At 47.0% G+C, this 20,037-nt stretch overlaps 1 protein-coding gene across 6 annotated transcripts in view; it reads left to right on the top strand.

Annotated features, from left to right (window-relative positions):
• LOC142584394 (protein FAM13B) overlaps positions 1-20,037 on the top strand; it is a 163,310-nt gene that overhangs the window by 106,563 nt on the left and 36,710 nt on the right. For 4 of the 6 annotated variants that reach the window (XM_075694546.1, XM_075694551.1, XM_075694575.1 and 1 more), the window contains exon 2: positions 12,968-13,257. The gene's annotated coding sequence lies outside the window, so the exon portion shown is untranslated. Of the gene's footprint in view, positions 1-12,967; positions 13,258-16,321; positions 16,427-20,037 lie in introns of all 6 variants that reach the window. The other 2 variants (XM_075694568.1, XM_075694560.1) reach the window with 2 other exon arrangements.

Raw genomic sequence — 20,037 nt, 5'->3', positions numbered from 1 at the left:
AGTAAAGCATCGGAATTGCTTTCCGTGACAGTTATTTCCACGACAAAGTTATATGTTTTTAAAGAGACACTAAAGATAAACACTAAAACAGTTTAGACTGACGGATAATTAATTCCAAACTTTATGTTCGTTAGTTTTACGGTAGGTGTTTGCCGTTACTATAAGAGAAAATGGAGGCAAAACCTCCATATCTCGAATTTCGCGCCGGAACGCCTGCGCCAGTGCGTCTGTGTGACGTCATTTATTGCGCCGTCTTTTCTCGCATTTCGGCTGATGTGGCGCAGTAAAACCTGCAGAAACGCGTGCTAATGTCTATCTGTGGCTCTTTTCGAATACAGTGTAGTCTATCTTTATCGATAAAGACGCTTTAAAATATAGGACGTCACGACGAGCTGGTGCGGGGACTTTCATCGTCAGCCGGCTTTCGGGTTTGCGTTTCTTTCTGGCTTATCAAGCCTCCTCTCGAACTAAGAAGGGCATTGTAGAGGAGGCAGTTCTCTAAAACAGCTCCACATCGTCTTCGTTTTAGTATTCCTTTAAGAGACAATGATGTGGTGGTTCCAAGCAAACCTTCGGCACGTGAGCCGTACAACACGGACAGAGAAAGGCCGAAGCGTTGCTGGGTTGTCACTGGTGTGTAATGACGTGTTGCGCCTTAGTTTCACCCGTAGAAATTCAGCAATGAGTCCGATTCACTGCAAACTGCTCGGCACAGTTACGGACAGTGGCTTGCCTTAGTGGAAAATACGAAAAGACGCACTGTTGGGAGTCGGGCGAAGCACGTCGTTAGCGGTGCTTGTGCCATCGAGGCTTCTTTAGTTGGCGTCGCTTTCCACCACGTTCTGGGCGCAACAGCGGCAGCCGTGCGCCGTGATCGACTGGAAGAAAGCCTTCGACGCGCTCTGTCCGCTGACACGCCTGAAGGCGGCCAGAGGCCGTTGGAAACGGGCGCCCATCGCGGACTTCTCGGCAGTGTCGGTTGGGAGCACGCTTCGCTTGACTCTGAAGACCAGTCACTCTGTTTACTCGCTGTCGGCGCCCTTTGCCCCGTCTCACGACTTCGAACAGCAGCCGTCGCGCTAGTCCTGCGCCCCTCGCACATTTTCAAGCAGCATTCGGGGAACGCCATAACGTGATACGAAAGTTCCTCGTGATTGGAAAAAACGTGCGTGTGCACACGCTTCCGTGTCGCCTTTCCCTTCCACGGTCACCTGAAGAATACGACCCGTACTTGGAGAGAAAATAGCGACATAAAACCACACAAATACTAAAAGACTTCGGTATTAAAATTACATGCCTTGGCTACCGGCCAGGTCGACCACCTGACCTAACGCACTTGACGCATGATCCTCTGCACCGCCCGCTCCTGTACTTATGCAGGCGGCACACACACAGATTTTATATATATATATATATATATATATATATATATATATATATATATATATAAGAGAGAGAGAGAGCATACTGGCGTCAATAATAGAGAGAGAGAGAAAGCAAGACTGAAATTACACGCTTGTATAGTGTGCCATCACAACTAGCATAGAAGACGCAACCATTATTCGACGAGCAGACATGTACTTACAGTGTATTCGTGCGCAGTGTGTCCGTATCCCTATACGGACACTGCGTAAAAGGCCATCGTGGAACACTTTTCTGCATCTACCGGAATCGTGCCGCCGGAGACTCTAGGACAGATCGGATGATCGTATGGCTGTTTCCCGTTAAACACTTCGATACTGTGTTGCGCGATAATTTGCAAAGAGAGAGAAAAACAGAGAACGGCTCCGTAGTCGCCAGCTGGCAGGCCTCAGCCGTGCCTAGACGCATTCGTCTTTCCTCTGCTGCGCGCCACGATACCATAACTGAACACTGAAACTGTCCTCTTGCGGCTCCTGGAGCTTATCTAAACACAAGTGTTACAAAAACGCCAGCAACTCGGAAGCATGGTCGCTATTCTGCTCACGACATGCGCACTTCAAAAGCTGCGTCAGTTATATTTAACCGAATCCTCCAGAAATGACGGAACTTCATCCTGAAACACGTTCACAGCGCCCAACTCGTTGTCCATCCCAAGTCTAAGTTTGATGATACACTTTCATGCCAGAAGGGTTATCTTTTGTCGTTATAAAACTGATGCTGCTGGTTGGACGTAAGTCGCATCAACTTGAATAGAGCAACCTTTGCAATGAGCCTGAGGAAATTGCGAAGCCGGAACCAACGTTGTCCATTTTGGAAACTTTCTTCTCTTTTAAAATCTTTTTGTCCAGTAATAATAATAACGCTTACTCTTTTCCCTGTTTACGTGAAACCACCGAGAACGATACCAGCGCCTGTGTCTGAGCGACGCGTGTCGTATTCCGAGGCTGCCGCTGTCTGCAGCGCCGCGTTTGCCCACAACCGCTGTGGCCTCTAGTCATTCGAGCCGCTGTAGATGGACAAAAGCAGCGCAGTCATCGCGCCAGAAAGTGCATGTATAATTATCTCTTTCAGGAATAAGAAAGGCTTTATACGGGGCTGCATCGGACTTCTTCCTCTGATAGCTCTCTGCAAAAGAAACTGTCCCTCTAGGCACTTCCGCCCGGCGTTACCGCCGGGTCGGAAAGATGATGGCATAAATGTGCACGTGCCTTGTTCTCTTTTGTATGGTTGCGGCGCTACCTGCAGTGCGCCGGCTCGTTTCCCCGCTAAGCCGATTTTCGCGAGAGCTTCGAGTGTGTGTACAGTAGTGGAATGGGCGTCTTTCCCCCGCAGGGGTGGGGGGGAAGGGAGAAAGTGAGAAGAATTGCATATGAGGCAGGCGTATCACGGTGCGAAAGGCCTCGACCCCGTTTCGTCCGCGTGTTTACGTGTCTTTGCCCCCCTCCGCCCGTAATAGACTGCTCGGAAACCCACAACGTGTCTGACGAAACGACCCCGGCGCTCGGGGGCGAAGGACGGTTTCTGAGAAGGGCACGCTCAGTACACTGTGGCCGAACCCTTCGTGCGCCACGTCGTGGGCGCTGGAAAGTGTGCTTGTGACGTCGTCCCTGCTTTATGGCTACCTGTACCTAAAGTCCCTTTACCTGCCAGTCCGTCGGGCGCACGATCGTGAGTGTTTATAGCGTTTCTCTCGCACGGACGCAGGCATGGATACCCCCACGCGCGCATAAACGTTTGCAGCCTGAATGTCCAGCCAGAAGGAACGTCAAATAGTGGACATTCGCACTCGCTGGACATTCATGCTGTCTGATCGCGCAGAAGGGGTATCGTATTTTGTCTCGCGGAAGGCGCAGGCGCCATTCAGTACTGTATGTGCGGTGTCCTTCGCATTTTGGCTCTTGTGTAAGGGTGTGTGGGTGGCTATTTTGGAAACCGAATTTGATAGTTATGGCGCCGAAGCGAATGCGAGCCAAAAAGCGTGATGACACCGAATGGAAGAGTGACGACACCGGAATCGAATTGTTTTCGAATAATTTCCTAGTACGATGAAAACATATCGAGTAACTTTAGCATTGGGAACCTGCTGCGGTGGCTTAGCGGCTGTGGCGTTGCGCTGCTAAGCACGAGGTCGCGGGTTCGACTCCTGGCCGCGGGGGCTGCATTTCGATGGGGGCGAAACGCAAGAACGCTCGTGTGCCATGCATTGGCTGCATGCTAAAGAGAACCCCCCCCCCCCCCAGGAGGTAAAAAATTAATCCGGAGTCCACACTGTACGACGTGGCTCCTAAACATGTCCTACTTTGGGCTTGTAAAACCCCGGGATTTTATTATTTCTTTTTTTAACAATTGCGCTGGCCGACTCTGTACCTCTGGGCCACTGATTCGCGATATGGCGGGGAAATAACGGCAGTTTATTTCTGATACGCTTCCCAATCATCGACAGGAGCGCGTTAATCGAGAACTTTCAGAAAAAAAAATAAGAAAAACTATTCGAAATTATGAATGCGGTTAGATTCAAGGACTCAGATCAACTGATCGATTCGAATAGCAAGCTTTTTTCGTTTCGCTATTCGGAGTGTTCGTACGTACTTACTATTGTTTTGATGTCCTGTTTACTGAAAATTAGTCGTCGCTTAAAGGGCCCCCATCAGGTCTCGCCATCTTGAGCTGACAAGCGCAGAGCATACAATGCGCGCTAACAATCGTGTTTGCCAAGAATTGCATCGCTACGCGCCGCGCAAAGGCCTGAAATTTCAATCCGAATGCCGTTTCCCCTTTCCCTCGCGGCGACCGCGCCCGAAGCTGGACGGTGACGTACTCGTGTCCCCGCGCCTACGTACTCGTGTCCGCAGTGTGACGTCGCTCGTGGTGAACGTGACTTCGAGAATTATTCCAGGCAACACCTGTTATTTTTGTGATCTGTTGTTTGAATTGACGATCTGAAATTTAAAGGATAAATCACACAGACGGAATGTCTGCGTGTTTTTTGTTTTACTTCGCACCGAAGCAAGAGCGATGTACTTCCGCTTCGTCTGCTTGTTCCCACGGTCGTGCAGTCACGTGCGCAGGTACCGAAACTATGCCATTTTCTACTGTGTTCCAGCGCGGGATCATGCTCTGCGATCGATCCGCTTGTTCTGCCTCAGTATTAGTGTAGCACTGAACTAGCCCACTAGCACTGTGTCCTTGTGCACGGCACGCAAAATCCTGCGGTGCGCGAAACGAGGTGATCACAACAGCTTGCGCTTAACGCCGTCAGCAAAAGTGCGCAGCGGCATAAAAAAAAAGAAAAAAGAAAAAAAAAGGCGAGGAGAGAAAAAAATGAAGGCGGGGCCCGTGACGTGTGCGTCACGCGATCTTCGAGGTCCGGTATGGGAGAACGCAGGGAAGGAATTTCGCTTGCGCACGCTGGACAGGGTAAGTGAAGAGAGCGTCTATGTTTGCGGTGAAGCTCGCCTGCTGAAATCGTGGGTTCGCGGCACTGAAATATTTCTCTCTTAGCTTCTTTTCTTTTTTTTTTTCAGAAAGTTTCCTAGATTATACGTAATAACTTCCAGCGTATAACCAAAATTTGCTATGGGGTCTGGTGAGGGGCCCTTTAAGAGAATCAAAAGTGGGCGCAAAGTATGGAGAGCGTAGCTGGCCATCACGACGCCCGGCTTTGATGATTCAGAGCTAATTGCTAGGATCCCACGCTCCTTCAGAGCGTCTTGGTCCCATTCGAATGCGCCACCGTTTCGGTTACGTCGCTAACTTGTACCTACGGCACGGAGTTGTGAAACTGACGTAAGAGGGTGCAAACATGCGCAGCTAGCGGAATGTAAAAAAAAAAAAAAAAATCTGGGAATGCGCGCTGTTCAGCCTAGTATTTGTATTTTTCTCAGTGGGCACCAAGTACTCATATTTTCAGTTTGCAAGCTTTAAAACTGCGTGCCTTTGTTTATTGAAAAGCTAATGGCACTGACAATCGCTTACTGCAGGAAGTTGTGCTTGCATGTCGATGAAATGAGTCAGCATCGGGTGGGAGTTGCCAGACTTGGTAGTAGCGTGCGCTGCTTGACGACCTGGCAATTCAGCATCTGGCCCAGCGCGACCGTTCAATCAAGTACTTGATCGAGTGTCTGTGTTAGTAGCTGCGAAACTTTCTTAAGTTACAATTCCGAATGAATGGGTATTGTCTGGAGTCAGGGAACGCCTGCCGGATATGTGTATCTTGGAACACAAAGGCTATGCAGGTTGTACAAGGAATGATGAAAACATAAATAAAAATCGCATTCACTTTTGCAGCTTGTTGTAGATCGTTGACATTATGCCGATGTGTTGTCGTACCAACAGGCACGTACCCAGAATTTTTTTTCGGGGGCGAGGGGCGACCCAAGGCAACTTTTCTGTGCAAATGAGGGGGGGGGGGGTGAGTAGCTTTACTAGTGTAAATGTGAATAATGTCCACCGTTTGCCATAAAAACGCGTAAACCCGCAGAAGAGAAATGAAATAAGGTGTATCTCACAGGTATACGCCTGTGAAATGGACCTCTCCTTTGCTTGGCAAACAAGGAACCACATCAAATGGACTCGCGCAGGAAGAACAGTGCCAAGAACAAGTAAACAAGCGAAAGTGTAAAATAAAGATTTCTAGTAGCGTTTTTTTTTTAATTAGCTCTGGAAGAAATACAGATAAATATATATTTGCGGAAAAATCACAGTTCTTTTGGGCCCCTCGTTTACTGCCCAACCAAGTGCCAAAGCCGACTCGTATTGTTATTTGGGAAGTTGCGTAACGATGCGTGGCTGCCAGTCCCGTACAACCGCATAGAGCGCAGGACGCTGCGGTTCTAAGCGTACTGCGCCCAACGCGGAAGGTGAGAAAAACACCCACATCTGCATAGCTGAGAAGTGGCTACGTCAGGCGGTTAGACTGATAACTGTAGAAGCGTCATTCAAAACAAGTAATCATTCTCCACTTCTGGCCGCGTTTTCTCTATTTCTTTTTAAATAAAAAGATGTTGATCCATAAATAGTTTCACAAGCAATGGTTAAATTTGTTAATTTTCGTTTTTCCTTCCTGTTTGGCTGTTGACTCGGCTCTCTCTCTTAGTAGAACGCTTAATTTCTCAACTCCTTGCGACTCTTGTTTCCAGTTGTCAATTTCGCATGAAAAATGCTGTACACTTACGGAAAAACCTGACGACGTAACAAGTGACATTCATATTCCTTTTGGGTTTCACAGCCAAAACAAATGTTGAACTAAAGAAGCAACAGCGATGCGCGTGTCCGTTGCAACAGATGGTGACAACTGAACGCATCTCGAGTTAATCGCGCCGGCACCGAATCGATGAGAAAACTGGCCTTCACACCCCAGGAGATGTCGATAACTACCGCGATCCAAACGGAGTGAAAAAGGCAGCAACATGTTGAGCGCCGAATAGCTGTCGAGTCTCAAGATTGATTTGGCGGCGCTTGAGCAATGTGTGTAAGGAGTCGTGACGCGGGCACGTAACCCCCCCCCCCCCCCCCCCCTTGCGTACGTGCCTGCGTACCAATGTCCATTAAATAAGCTTATGCCGATGAGCTCACGAGCGATGAAAGTAGCACTGATTCGCGTTTTTGAAAAAGCAATTTTGGAACGGCTACGTGGCTGTCTTACTTTGTTGCGCCAGCTCCGGTAGGGTGCCCCATTCTAGCCACCCTATAGCTCCGCGGGACGTCAAAATTTTGTGAAAGCCATCGAGATAGCGGCGATAGCAGCGAGCCGTCTCCACCTTGTTCGTCGGCGTAAATATTGTGACACTTTTAATTGCGGGCATCCTTGGTCGACAGTGTGGGTTGTATATCTGCCAAGTTATTCTACGTCTTTCGACAGCCCGTAGCCAACCCATAACGCGTACCGTACATACCTGTATATAAGCACGTCGCGAGCGCTTACACGCTGTCCTTTTTGCGATTTCGTCTCTGCGGAAGTGTTGTGCTCCCACAGCCAGGTGGTGTGAACGGCTGCATTTGAGAGGTCCGAGCGCTTTCTCTTGTTCCTCTCCACATAATCTGTAATATATGCTTGCAATGTGTTGCGTTCAATCGCGCGATTCCTGCGTCGACGAATCCTTTTTCGCTCGTCTGCCACAGCGAGTCCTGGCGCATGGAACTGTAACCTCGTTTACTGCTAGTGCGCGACCCGCTCGAGGGGCACCATACGGCGAACACCTCCCCGTGCATATCAGTATGCACATACGGAAGCAGCGAGCGAGCTGTGTCGAAGCACGGCGGCCCTGCAGAGTGCGTGGCATCTCCAGCGGCGCCTTCACCCGCCTTGGTGTACGCGCAGATATTTGCGTTCGCGTGTTTGTCTGTTCATGCCCTTGCCACATATGTTTGCACACTCTCGGGAGATAAAGCTTCTGCGTTAATTTAAATCTAGCGCCGGACGACGTATGGAGTGCTCCGTGTCCGGAAGGAGTGGAGTCGCGCATTACGTGTTGTTATTCAGTGAAATAAATGTGATTAGTGGGGTTTACCCGGATGTCCCACGTAACTTGAGACAAGCTTTAAAAATGTGCAATTGGACAGAGCCGAGGCAATGTTGTTTGCCGTCGCTTAGAGATACTCAGATCATTTTTTGCATTCCTCCTAATTACATATTCTTAATTGATCAACTTCTCAAATGTTAGAGTTAGATGAAAACTGTCGATGAGAAAATTGCAGAGCAACATGAAAAAAAAAAGAATTGACGACCATTCCACTCTGTTCAACTGGAATAGCAGCGAAAACTGACGACAGTCAAAGCTCTCAAACGAAAAGCAAAGTGCTTTCGCTGCCATTCCATCTTCACAGAGTGGATTCTTGCGTTGCGAGTCTGGCGTCGTTGCTCGTTCGGAGGTGCTCGGGCCCGCGATTGTCGAAGGGTTGAAATCTGGGCCAGTTGGTACATACTTGAACGAAAAAAACCAGTCAAAAACACAAAGGACAAGAGGAGAGGTTGTGGAGAGTCGTTGTGGTGTGAACCTCTCCTCTTGTCCTTTGTGTTTTTGACTGGTTTTTTCGTTCCGCGATTGTCGCGGGAACGTTCTTCATCGGTGGTCGTTTCGCGCCGGCGCCGTTTACATTCGCGTTGCTGTTCCCTCCAGCGCTCCTCGTACGCATGTTGTTCTTCGTGTGTACGGACTATACGTGTCCGCCCCATCGATAACGCAGCTGTTTTCTCTCCTGCTTATGTACCACGATAACCTTGACGTCACGCTATTGTTAACGATGAGCGTTCTGACAAGGTAAATATACCTGGTAGCGAAGCTTCTAAGGAGCCCATACGTTCAAAACGTGGCGGTTCATCGGCGGTTCATGGGGCTTAGCGCCATCTGTATGTGGTGGGAACACTTACGGCGGAAGAATAATGTGACGCCATATCCGTTAAAAGCAAAAGTGACGTCATTTTGTTTTGGAAGGCGCGAAATTTGTTTTGTTGGTCTGCCTTTGGACCTATATATTCAAATACCTCGCCATTCGACTTGATGGGCGTTTCGAGCTTTCAGCACGGAAAGCGATGCAGGAAAAGGCCAGCCGTACGGTTGTCGAAATCGCACCCCTGCAGAGAACATACTTTCTTTGGAGGCCGACGAAAGCTTTAGGTGTAGAGCGCTGATCCTATCGTCGGATGCCAGGCTCGTCGGCCAGCGCAGTCGCACGAAAACAACCGCGCAATTATCTGGCGGTCGTAACTCACTACTTTTGACTGAACAGATTAAGAAGCGATGACGGTACCCGCGTCACCAAATTCAGACAAACTTCGACAAGCAAAAAAGCACAACGTGTCGGGGGCGTATTTCAACAGGTGAACTTTACGAGCGCGCCTTTCTGCACATTTCAAGACGTGCATTGCATTGCGAGTGATAGCGGCGTCATGCCCCCTGTAACGATGGGCGCTGAAAAGAAGTGTACTTATTATTAATAATAAATAAACTTGAATTTTCATAAGTCGTCACGGATATACGAAATTGACCAGGAATATTATTTTCGTTGAATGAATCCAACTGTGTCTCACTTGAATTTAAAAAAAAAAAAAACGCTTTTTTCTTTTCCAATGTTTGTTCCCTCCAAACATAGTCGCGCTTCAATCGCTGTTCCCATAACCCCCCTTGCTGATGTCGGTAACAATTTGTACTGAACCGCTTTTCGCCCGAAGCTTCGCGACCTATGTGGATCGACCTTGGCTCTAATGTGTTCCCCATTTTGACATCTGCGCCGCCGCACTGCACCCGTATGGGTTTGTTAGAAATCGTTAAGTCCGTTTCTGTTGCCGGACGCCGAAAAAACTACGGAAGGTTAGTCGTATACAGCTTTCATTGTTAGAAAAAAAAAAAAAACTCCCGACACAGCTTTTTGTTGCTCAATACGCGCTACATAAAAGTTTCTTTTCTTTTCTTTTTTTTTTTTTTTTTTTTTTGTCCAAGCGTGAATATACGCAAAGTGCCTCGAGCGGCACGTGCCTGCATGAACGCGCGGCTGACTGGCTCCACGGCCTCCGGGGGCGGCTGCTCGCTCTGGCGTGCCCGTTGCACTGTTACCACCAGTGTAGCTGTACTGGCGTACTACTGATTACAAGCAGCGCCAGCCGCCGTAGATCGATTGTCACCGGCGCGCGCTCGTCTGCATGGTGGCTCGCTTGGATACAGGAACGATCGTTCAAGAGGCGCGGTAAACGCCGGGTACACTTAGAAGTGTTCAGGTTCCTGTGCTGCGGTTGTTTACTTGCTCTGCTGCATCGGCTCTGCAGCGCTTCCTAAAGCTGTGCACCTGCTCTGGATGCGCATTCAGCTGGCTTTTCGTAGCGCTCGCATACGACACGTACCCGTCAAGCCACCGCTCGCCTGCAGCAGGGATTTTCACCTAGCTCGTTGCGGGAAAATAGGTACTCAGAACTGGCCCTACAGATAATGGCATTTTTAAAGCGCGTATTCGCTGGCTGAAGGCGTTGTAGTGTGGTAGGTTGTACGTAGCTCGGCATTTTTTGCTACGATAGTAATTGTCACGAAAGGGATGATTTGAAAGCGTGTATGGTGGGAAACATTGAAACTATATTAGGTAAAATGTGCGTTGTTCGCTGAGCCAAATGAGCCAAGAATGTGTGCGCGATATGGAAATTCTGAGTCAGTGGCTTGGCACAGGCAAACGTGCGCTGCCACCCCAGCTGAAAAGAAATACACTCAATCCGCACACCGTTATATTACACGACATACATGTGCACCGTTGCAGAGTCCGGTGGAATGTAGTTGTAGTATAATAGTCGCGGGCGCCATGCTGCTGCCTAGTCGCCCTGCTCTTCCCTCTCTGGAGTTCGAAGAAAGGTTTGTTGACAGTCGGCGTGCGCGGGTTTTTCGGTAGGCCGGCATTAGCATCGATTTCGTGCTTGCCGAACGGCTATCTGTGCCACCGACGTGCACTTTCCGCCGCCGCGGTAGTACACGTGCCCTCGGTCTAATCTGCCCGCACCGCATTAGAACGAGAGAGGAAATTGGCGTGCCGGGCGCGAACGACTTTGACTGAGTGGGCGTGAAGCTGGCGTTGATCAGAGCGGAATGATACGGCAAGCGCTGAGCTTTCATGCTGCGCATGATTTGTCGGTTCGGAACGCTTTGCTCCCGTATTTAGGAAGCAGTGCGAGCATTGGACACCGCTGAACGTTCAGAAATTTGTAAGTGGAACTGAAGTTTCCTGATGTTTTCCAGATTTTCTTCTTTTCCTTCTGCTTCGCGAGTTTCTCATACCAGCACCACCGTGTGCCTTGATGCCCACATTTTCAATGCAAGAGCATTGCTTGGCTCATTGTGCAACCCCACTGTCATCAGAAAGCCGTGGCAGGTCTTCTTCTAAGTAAAAAAAAAAAAAAAAATGACGCGGCCACGGTGAGAATTCGATTCTTTGCCTCGCCGCCACTGGTACCGCCCTGTAGCCGAGCGCACCATTGCTTTTTTTCTTTTTCTTTTGATTACATGGGAGCAGAAAGTGGGACTGAAGTTTCCTGATGAAGTTTACCAGATTTTCTTTTTCTTGCGCTATAAACTTCTGCTTCGTTAGTTTCTCATACCAGCTCCGTCGTGTGCCTTGATGCCCACATTTTTAATGCAAGAGCATTGCTTGGCTCATTGTGCGACCCCGCTGTCATCAGAAAGCCGTGGCAGATCTTCATCTAAGTAAAAAAAAAAGTTGAAGCAGCCCCGGTGAGAATTCGATCCTCTACCTCACCGCCACCGCCCTGTAACCGAACACGCTAATCACTCCGCCACCATTGCTTTTTTTTTCTTCTTTTTATTGCATGGGAGCAGAATTTTGAGCAAAACAAGAAAAATAAAGTGCAATAAAAATTTAGGGTGACTGAAAACACATTCAAAAGTCGGGCAAGCACATGCAAGTACCCATCAAAGACATCCAGTCCAGCATTATTTCTTGTACAACGTACACATTACAAACATAAGAGCAGATTCCTGAAAAAGCGCTGAAACACACACTGCAAAGCACTTTGCCACCATTGCATTGAACCACTGCTGCCACAAACAACAGTGATGAATATCTTCGACGCTGTGCACTTGGTCGGGCTCTGCCTGATGGGCGATTCACTAGATGGCAGCATTCATGTACAGGAATCTGCCTTCAGCTCTACGCTGCAGCACGTCCGTGCTTGTCGTAGGTGACTTCAATCAGGACACACGTTCATCAGTGCAATGCATGCCGATCTCAACTTAAGATCTACTCGCCTTTCCAATAGACACAATCACCACATCGCAAGACACCGGAATCGATTTCGCATTTGAGAACATGCCATGCACAGTGCATGAAGTGAGGTATGCATCGACTTACTGCTACAATCACAAGGCCATGCTACTGTCGATCATCATGGACCCACAGAAGCTGGAGCCCGAGCCGTGGACAACAATGATGAATAAGATGCAACGCGCTTCAGGTACCCATTGGATGATGACTATGGCATCTCCCCAGAGTATGAGGTGGAGTTTGCGAAGAAGCCAATGAAGAAATGTGTCAACACCATGGTGCCGCTCGGAAGGGTACTCTCATCGCTCAGCAAAGTAGTTTCATCGTGTTGAAAAGTGGTGTCACCAAGAAAGAACAGTCAACCCAATGTGCGTGAAACTACTTGGATGAGAACTTCGCAAATAAAACTCGGCTGAGAGATCACGATATAACCGGTTTGGTGTCTTGTGTTGCTGCAACCTCTTAAGCAGCAACATTACACTCATAAACATAATGCAGCACTAAACTCAGCAACATTTCACCGCAACACCAAATTCAGCGACATAACTCAGTAACAAAGTCGGCTACAAGTAATGCTCTCGAATTTACACATAATTGCCTAGGTGCCCCCGTAGTTTTTTCTTTCCTTCTTCTTTAGCTTCCAAGAGTTTTCCTATGTTGCATTTGCACTGTTTGGTAATGCTCTGTGGGCTTGGATTATTTTTTCCATATTTTATATGAGGATGTTATATTTGATAGTGTGCCACAATATGCAGGGTACTTATTATGCATCTTTCCTGATATTTTGCAGGAGAGCCCCGTTGTGCCCGAGTGCTGTTGTGTCTAGGTGACGGCGTACAACACGTGAACAGTGCCGGGCCCGAGGAGCCACTAGAGTTTTAACCAGCAGCCACCGTGACACGAATGCTGTCACTGCGGCTGGTCTCCTGCCGGTTCCTCAAGCAACCATAAGAAGGGGACTACTTGAGACATTTCAGTGTTGCCATGTAACTCACTCATTCGTTGTGCTTCACCAAGTGTGTTGTGTTCCTGTGATCCATTATCCATTACCTCGTCTTAGTAACATCATCATACTGACCCGTGAGTACACTTGTTCTCATTTTTATGTGTCCACTTATAATCAATACTTCTATAGCTCGCAGACTTTTTCTGCCTGTGCAGGCAAGTTAAGCTATGGAACCGAAGTGCACGCATGGCACCGCTGTTGGCGATAGTTCCATAATTTTGCTTGTGATTTCTAACACTAGAAATAGAAAAACATTATTGTTTTTTTGTATGAACTGTAGCAGTAATTTGAAAATAGACAATGTTCTCAAGTCAGTATGGCATTTTATTTTTTACCTCTGGAGTGGGTTTGTCGCACATTTTATTAATTACGTCTGCATGTTTGTTGACTGCTTACCTTACAGCGGCCCATTTTAAACTTGTCATACTTCAGCAGAAAATTGCTTCTGAAGTAGATGAAGCAAACGATTTGCAACGTATTGGGTTGGCTTTCTTAAATGACAAGAAGCTACACAATTTCAAATGAACTAAAAGCGGAGCCATGCTAGCCCAAGCTATTTGGCTCGCTGATACATGTGCAGAAGCTCCGCAGGCTCCACTTCAGTAGCTTTTCACTCACAGTAGAGAAAGTTGTCCTCAAGGGTATGGCACAATGCAAAGGCTTAATAGTGTCAGCGTTGGCTGACCAGTAAGCACATCATTGTAGCTTTTTTCACGTGGTAAACACCGAGATTTGTCCCTCGTTTGCCATTTCTTTCACAGCAAGATGGGTAGTTGCGGCAAGTTACTGTGTATGCACCTTTAAATGTGCATCACCATGGCCTCACACTGGAAGTGCCCTCTAACAGCACTATAACTGCATCTTCAGACGATTGCGCAATGGCCTTCATATAGCATGACACTGTTCAGTGCATGAGTTCACTTATAGGTAATGCATGAATACAGCAGGGCTCAGGCCTCCTCCCGCTGTGCTTGATGAAAAAAAAAAGACAAAGAAAAAAACGGCATTAATTGTTAGGCATTAGTAGGTTGTCACTGGATCGCAGCCATTTCTAGAAAACGGCGCATGTGGCAGAATTGTGTATGGTGTAACCACTACTAATGCATGGGGCCACATTCCTATGTGAAAGATGTGGGCAGCTTTGTCTCGGTTCTTTAGCTGCAAAGAGGCTGAAAGGGTTATGGTTCCTTTCTACGTTCTGATATTGGATCACAAAGTGCAAGTGACAGCAGTCACAAGTGTGTGGACAGAACTACAGGATAAGGGAAGAGTTCATGTATGTCATTGTGTGTTAAAAGTAGGGCCTTTCTCCTGTAAAACTATTTTGTTCAGGAATAGGGGGACGGCATGTAACAAAAATATTGTCTGTAGCAAAAAGTTTTGCCATTTAAAACGAGTTTTGATGTCATGTATTTATCAGTGCACCAAGACATGGCTGAATGGGATCATAGCTTCTGAGGTTTTGCTTTGTGTTCTCAAGTGGTGGGTGTTTTGCCTATAAGCAGGACTAGAGTTAAGAGAGAGTGATGAAGTGTATGAAAATGAATGTTGTTGAGGGTCATCTCATGCAAATACAAGCAGGTCTTTCCAGTTTGTCTGCTATATAACCATATTATGTAGAGCTTTAGGTATTGAACCTGAAACAGCACAGGAGATATATAGTCTGCAACGGTTTCAGCAGATTGCTGCAACAGCCATAAGCAGAACTCCTAGCGTCACAGGAGATGCTGATACTGCAAAATGCTTGAATTTATCGTTAATGAAGGGCACTTGGAAACATAGTGCACAGATGCAAATAAGAATGCTCTCTCTTCAGTAAACAAAATGATGTCTGTAGTAACATGGTTACAAAATGGAAAGGTAACCTTATTTGTATTAAATGACCACATGTAGCTTGCTGAACTGCCTGCTCACAATATTCAATTTGTGTGGCTTATGAGTCACAGTAGCTGGGAAGGTGTGACTATTTCTGCACATTAGAAGCTTCCTTAACCTTGCCTTAGCTCTTTGTCTCATAAACACTGTGGGGCATCTTTCTGTATATACATTTGTTCGTTTAATTAACGTTGTATCATGAATGACCCTTGATTCGTAGGTTTGATATTTTAAGATCTGCAATAATTTGCGGTGACCAAATTTTGATAAGTGTATTTACCAATTACATATTTCTACACAGGGGCGAATTGTGTGTGGAACCAGTGTTTTTGCAAATTGTAGGCCATTTATGGATGTTGGAGAAGTGAAGTACATGTAAAAATGACAAACTACACACACACAAACACACACACACACACACACATTATTTATTGGAATACGTTGAATGTCAGCAGATGTGCTGACCACGGATGCAGTATTACAGACATTGCTTGCCATATTAATTTCTGTAGGTATTACACACATTGCAATTCTTCAAAGCAGTATGGAAGAGAGAAAGAGAATTTTTTCAGTGACACATCATTCATGTTTACTTAACAAATTTTATGATATTTACCACCAATAAATTGTTTAATCTAATTCACTAATTAACCTTTTTGTTAATAACTATAAGGTACGCACTGCAGTTGCACAGCCGAGGCCGGTCACTGCTCAGCGCATCAGGCACCAGAGACCATAATATAGTCAGTGGCAAGTAAAGAACGCAGGAGAATTTCCTCTCAGAAATGCACGATGAGCCTGCTATTTATGCTTCCATGTTTCAAGGTTATAGTTCCCTTACAAATGCTACTGGCACTATAAGGAATAACCCCAGTGGTTCAGAAACAATGAGCACAGAGAAGTAGGTGGAACACCATTGTATTTCACGCATACATTATGATCACACACACACGAACAGCCAAAATCTCACATGTTTGGGCATTAAGAAGACAGCTCATCGCACAAACTGGTCATTTGAAAGGGGAACTTGGAGTAGGATTTCACTACTCTTGCGGGGGCATAAGGAGCGGTCCCCACCAACCACTGTCACGCCTCTACCTCCCTGATCCATTCCGGCCGAGCGTGTGGGGGCATAAAGTACCTCCTTGCCAATGCCCCCTCCCCATGTTTGTGTATGTGCACACCACACACTGTTTATATGGTGGCACTTGTCTTGTCTGTCCTTCTTTGTGTGTGTGCGTCAACTTGTGCCCCTCTTTCTAGTAGCACTGTCGAGATGTACCAGGAAAGACTGAATGGTCGAGATGTACCGGGAAGACTGCGACATGGATACAAAGGATAAGAAAGGAGAGGGGGGCTACAGACGAGGTGATTCGCTGGCACATGGAAAGATGTTTCTTGTGAGGGATACTTGCTGCTACGTTCTTGACCTGTCACTCACTATAGCATCAACTTCATGAGATCTGTCCACAAACTTGAAGCAGTATGCCCTGGCACTACACTTAATGCTTTCCCAGGAAGCCTTCCTTATGCACTGCAGGGTAATACTATGTTGTGGACTCTTGAAGCTTGTGCTAGCCTTAGGATTCTTACCTAGTGGACATGCCTTAAGCACTGACTGGCTTCACTTGAGCAAGTGTGACCATGTGCACTACAGTAATTCATTAGACATTTAATCACTTAATTTCAGCAAATTACTGATAATCAGTGATTGTAAGATTTTTTATGCCCACAGATATAATGATGTGTCTCACACAGACACACACACAAAATGGTCTCTCTGCTGCACAGTTCTAATACCCAGTATATTAAGTATGTATGTTCATACAGAATGATGGTGTCTTATTTCTTATAATAGCTTGAGTTTCTCATACAACCACTTCTAGGGACTCTGCAATTTGTCTAGAAATAAGTATAATGAGTGCTGTACAATTCACAGATACGAAAGCAAATCACAGTCATTGCCCCTATCTTTTATTAGCTAAAATAAGGTACTATCATGAGCAATATGAAAGGGAACACAGGAACGCGTGGCAAACAGCCTCGAAGCAGACTCGGAGCGATACGCAGATGGCGCTGTGAAAAACGGAGGGGGCAAGGAAGGAGCTCTTCCAGTAATTGTTGGCACTCCCACCACTTGCATTTCTACAAAGGAGCAGCTTACGTCATGAATTGTCCGACTGCCGATAAGACGGTAATCGTCGCCAGTGACTTACACCGATTAATTTTCTTTTCTTTCATTCTTTTTTTTCTTCACGCAACCGCTTGATAGTACTCTCAGACCAAGTTTGCCCTGTATTTCAAACCGATTCTTTATTTGAATCAACCCACCCGGTTGTCAGTGGCACCTCGAACAGCGGCGGCACTCGAACCAATGACGACAGAGGAATTGAATAAAGAAATATAAAAAAAAGAACATTGATAAACTGTCTCTCGTGCGACTTTGTTGCGCAAAGTTCGTTCAGAAAAATTCACATAGCACAGTGCAGTGGCCCACACAGAGCAATCAACTCTGATCTCGTAGCCTCAAGATGCCTTGAGTGCCTCTTAAACAGCGGAAAGACATAATAGAAATGTCTAAAAGAGGTTATACGCAACGCAATATTGCGCTCGTGACAGGCCGCCCATTGAAAATGGTCAACTGGATTATCCAGGCTTACCGAGACGAAGGACGCATAAACGATGCGCTGCACCGCAGACGACCCCGATCAACAATGAACGCCCAAGACCTTTGCATCGTGGCTGCCGTCAGCGACAAGCCATTTCAAAGTGCAAAGGACGTTCGAGCTGCTCTTGGCTTGGACAACTTGAGCGACAGCACGGTACGACGAAGGCTTAGAGAAGCAGGACGGCGAAGTCGCATCGCCGCACAGAAACCTCTGTTCACCGCAGCCAACAAAGCAGCTCACCTGAGGTTCGCTACCGAACACCGCAGCTGGAACGAGAGCGAATGGAAGTATGTAGTTTTCTCTGATGAGTCCACGTTCTCGAGCTGCTGGGACCAACGAAAGAGAGTGTGGCGGACCGCAAACACACGCTTTAGTCCGCAGAATATCCAGGAGGTGGCCGCCAGTGGACGCGTGTCTGTGAACGTCTGGGGGGCGATTTCCCACGACGGCCTAGGCCCCCTGGTGAGAATTGATGGGAGGTTCACCAGTGCTGCGTATTGCACTCTGCTCGAGCACCAGATGATTACCTATGTGTTGAACGGGCCGCACCCGGATGGATGTTATTTCTTCCAGAAGGATTTGTCTCCCGTTCACACATCGAAGGACGTGGTGCGCCTTTTGGAAGAGCGAGGGGTAATGCAACTTCAGTGGTGCGCAAAGGGTGCCGACATGAACACTATAGAGCACGTTTGGGGCCGTATGAAAGTCAACCTTTCGAAGAGGTCACTAGAATTGGCCTACTCCGACCAACTATGGGAAGCAATAGAACATGCGTGGAAGCGCCTTTAGCGTGATACCGCATTCATCGAGGCTCTATACGCGTCTCTGCCCCAAAGAATGGAGGCCGTCGTTCAATTCGACGGTGGCATGACGCGTTATTAGGCCACCAACGAACAAAAAAAAGGATGAGCATAAGCTGTGATGACGCTATTGCCTTATTTCATTTGCTTCAATATCTTTTTAATATTCGGCAAGCACCAATAAACTTATTTTGAACTCGCCCTTAAAGACCATTTTTTCCCGACTTACAAGATTTACCATAAATCAATATCGAAGTCAAAAACGGGGCTACCTTTTGTAATGATTCGGCGTGAAAAAGTTACCAGTGACACAATATCGAGCGCTGTTATCACCGTATGCTGGCGATGCGAAGTTCCGCACTTTGCAGACGCACGGCAGGAGTGCAAACAGTTGTTAGAACAGCGTCCCCCTTTCCCTTTTCCGATGGCGGCTGCTGCGAATCACCCATATAGCTGGGTCTGAGGGTGTTTTCTACGCGTTCCTGTGTTCCCTTTCATATTGCTCATAATAGTACATACAGGTAACTACAAATATACATACTATTCTATGTATATTACACTATTTTTCCACATAGTCCGCACACCGGTTCAGGAATTTGTCCGATCACAGCACTAAAATTGAGATGCCCCTGTAGTAGAATTTGTCCAGCTGACTGTAGAACCACCATCGGACTGCTCTTTTGGCTTCATCATTGCACATGAATTGCTGTCCTGCCAGGAACTTCTTAAGCGGGCCAAAAACGTGGAAATCACTAGGGATGATGTCCGGACCGTATAGTGGGTAGTCCAGACTCTCCCAGTTCTCGTCAATCAGTGACGCACATGGCCCCCCCCAAACTCTCATTGTCATGCAAGTCTTCAGTCTTTTGAGAACTCTCAACACCACCACCACCTCGCACTTCTCAAAGTGAGACACCTTTCCCCATATGTGGGCTGCATTTCCCTGTGGATTTCGATGCATGTACGTTCGTCCCTTACTCCATAGAAAAAGAATCACACTTTGTTGCTTGTACGCCGCGATTGTGTGAAGCACAACCGCCTTCTTGAACAACTGACAGCAACGCCGTTCCACATTGCTATCGGCAGATAAGGCCAGGCCGGCCCAAGAAAGGTCCACTGCTGGGAATAGATATGTTGACTTCGCATTTACAGCCATAATTTGGCTGAAAAAAAATAGGGGCAAGGACTTTATGATTAGCCCTCATATATACTCAATCGTAGTACAGATGCTTTAGCAGGCAGAAGTAATTAGCTTGACTTTTCTCTCCCCACTTATCACCTGGTAATACTGTATTTAAAAAGAAAATTTATTTCTAGCTTTGCATCTGTCGAGAGTCTTGCAAAGTGTATAGGATGTTTATAGGTGAATGTCCTTAGGAATGCATTGTTGCGAGGAGTGATTTACAATGGTGCAGACACATGGCTACTAGGAACTGAATGAATATTTTTCAGAAACAAAGAAGTGAATTCGCAGAAAGAAATCTATATGGTTGTGCTATACTGAAGGCGG

Source organism: Dermacentor variabilis, chromosome 1, assembly GCF_050947875.1.
Source record: "Dermacentor variabilis isolate Ectoservices chromosome 1, ASM5094787v1, whole genome shotgun sequence".
Lineage (NCBI taxonomy): Eukaryota > Metazoa > Arthropoda > Arachnida > Ixodida > Ixodidae > Dermacentor > Dermacentor variabilis.
Note: the sequence above shows the minus strand (reverse complement) of the source record. Positions and strands in the feature narration are given on the sequence as shown.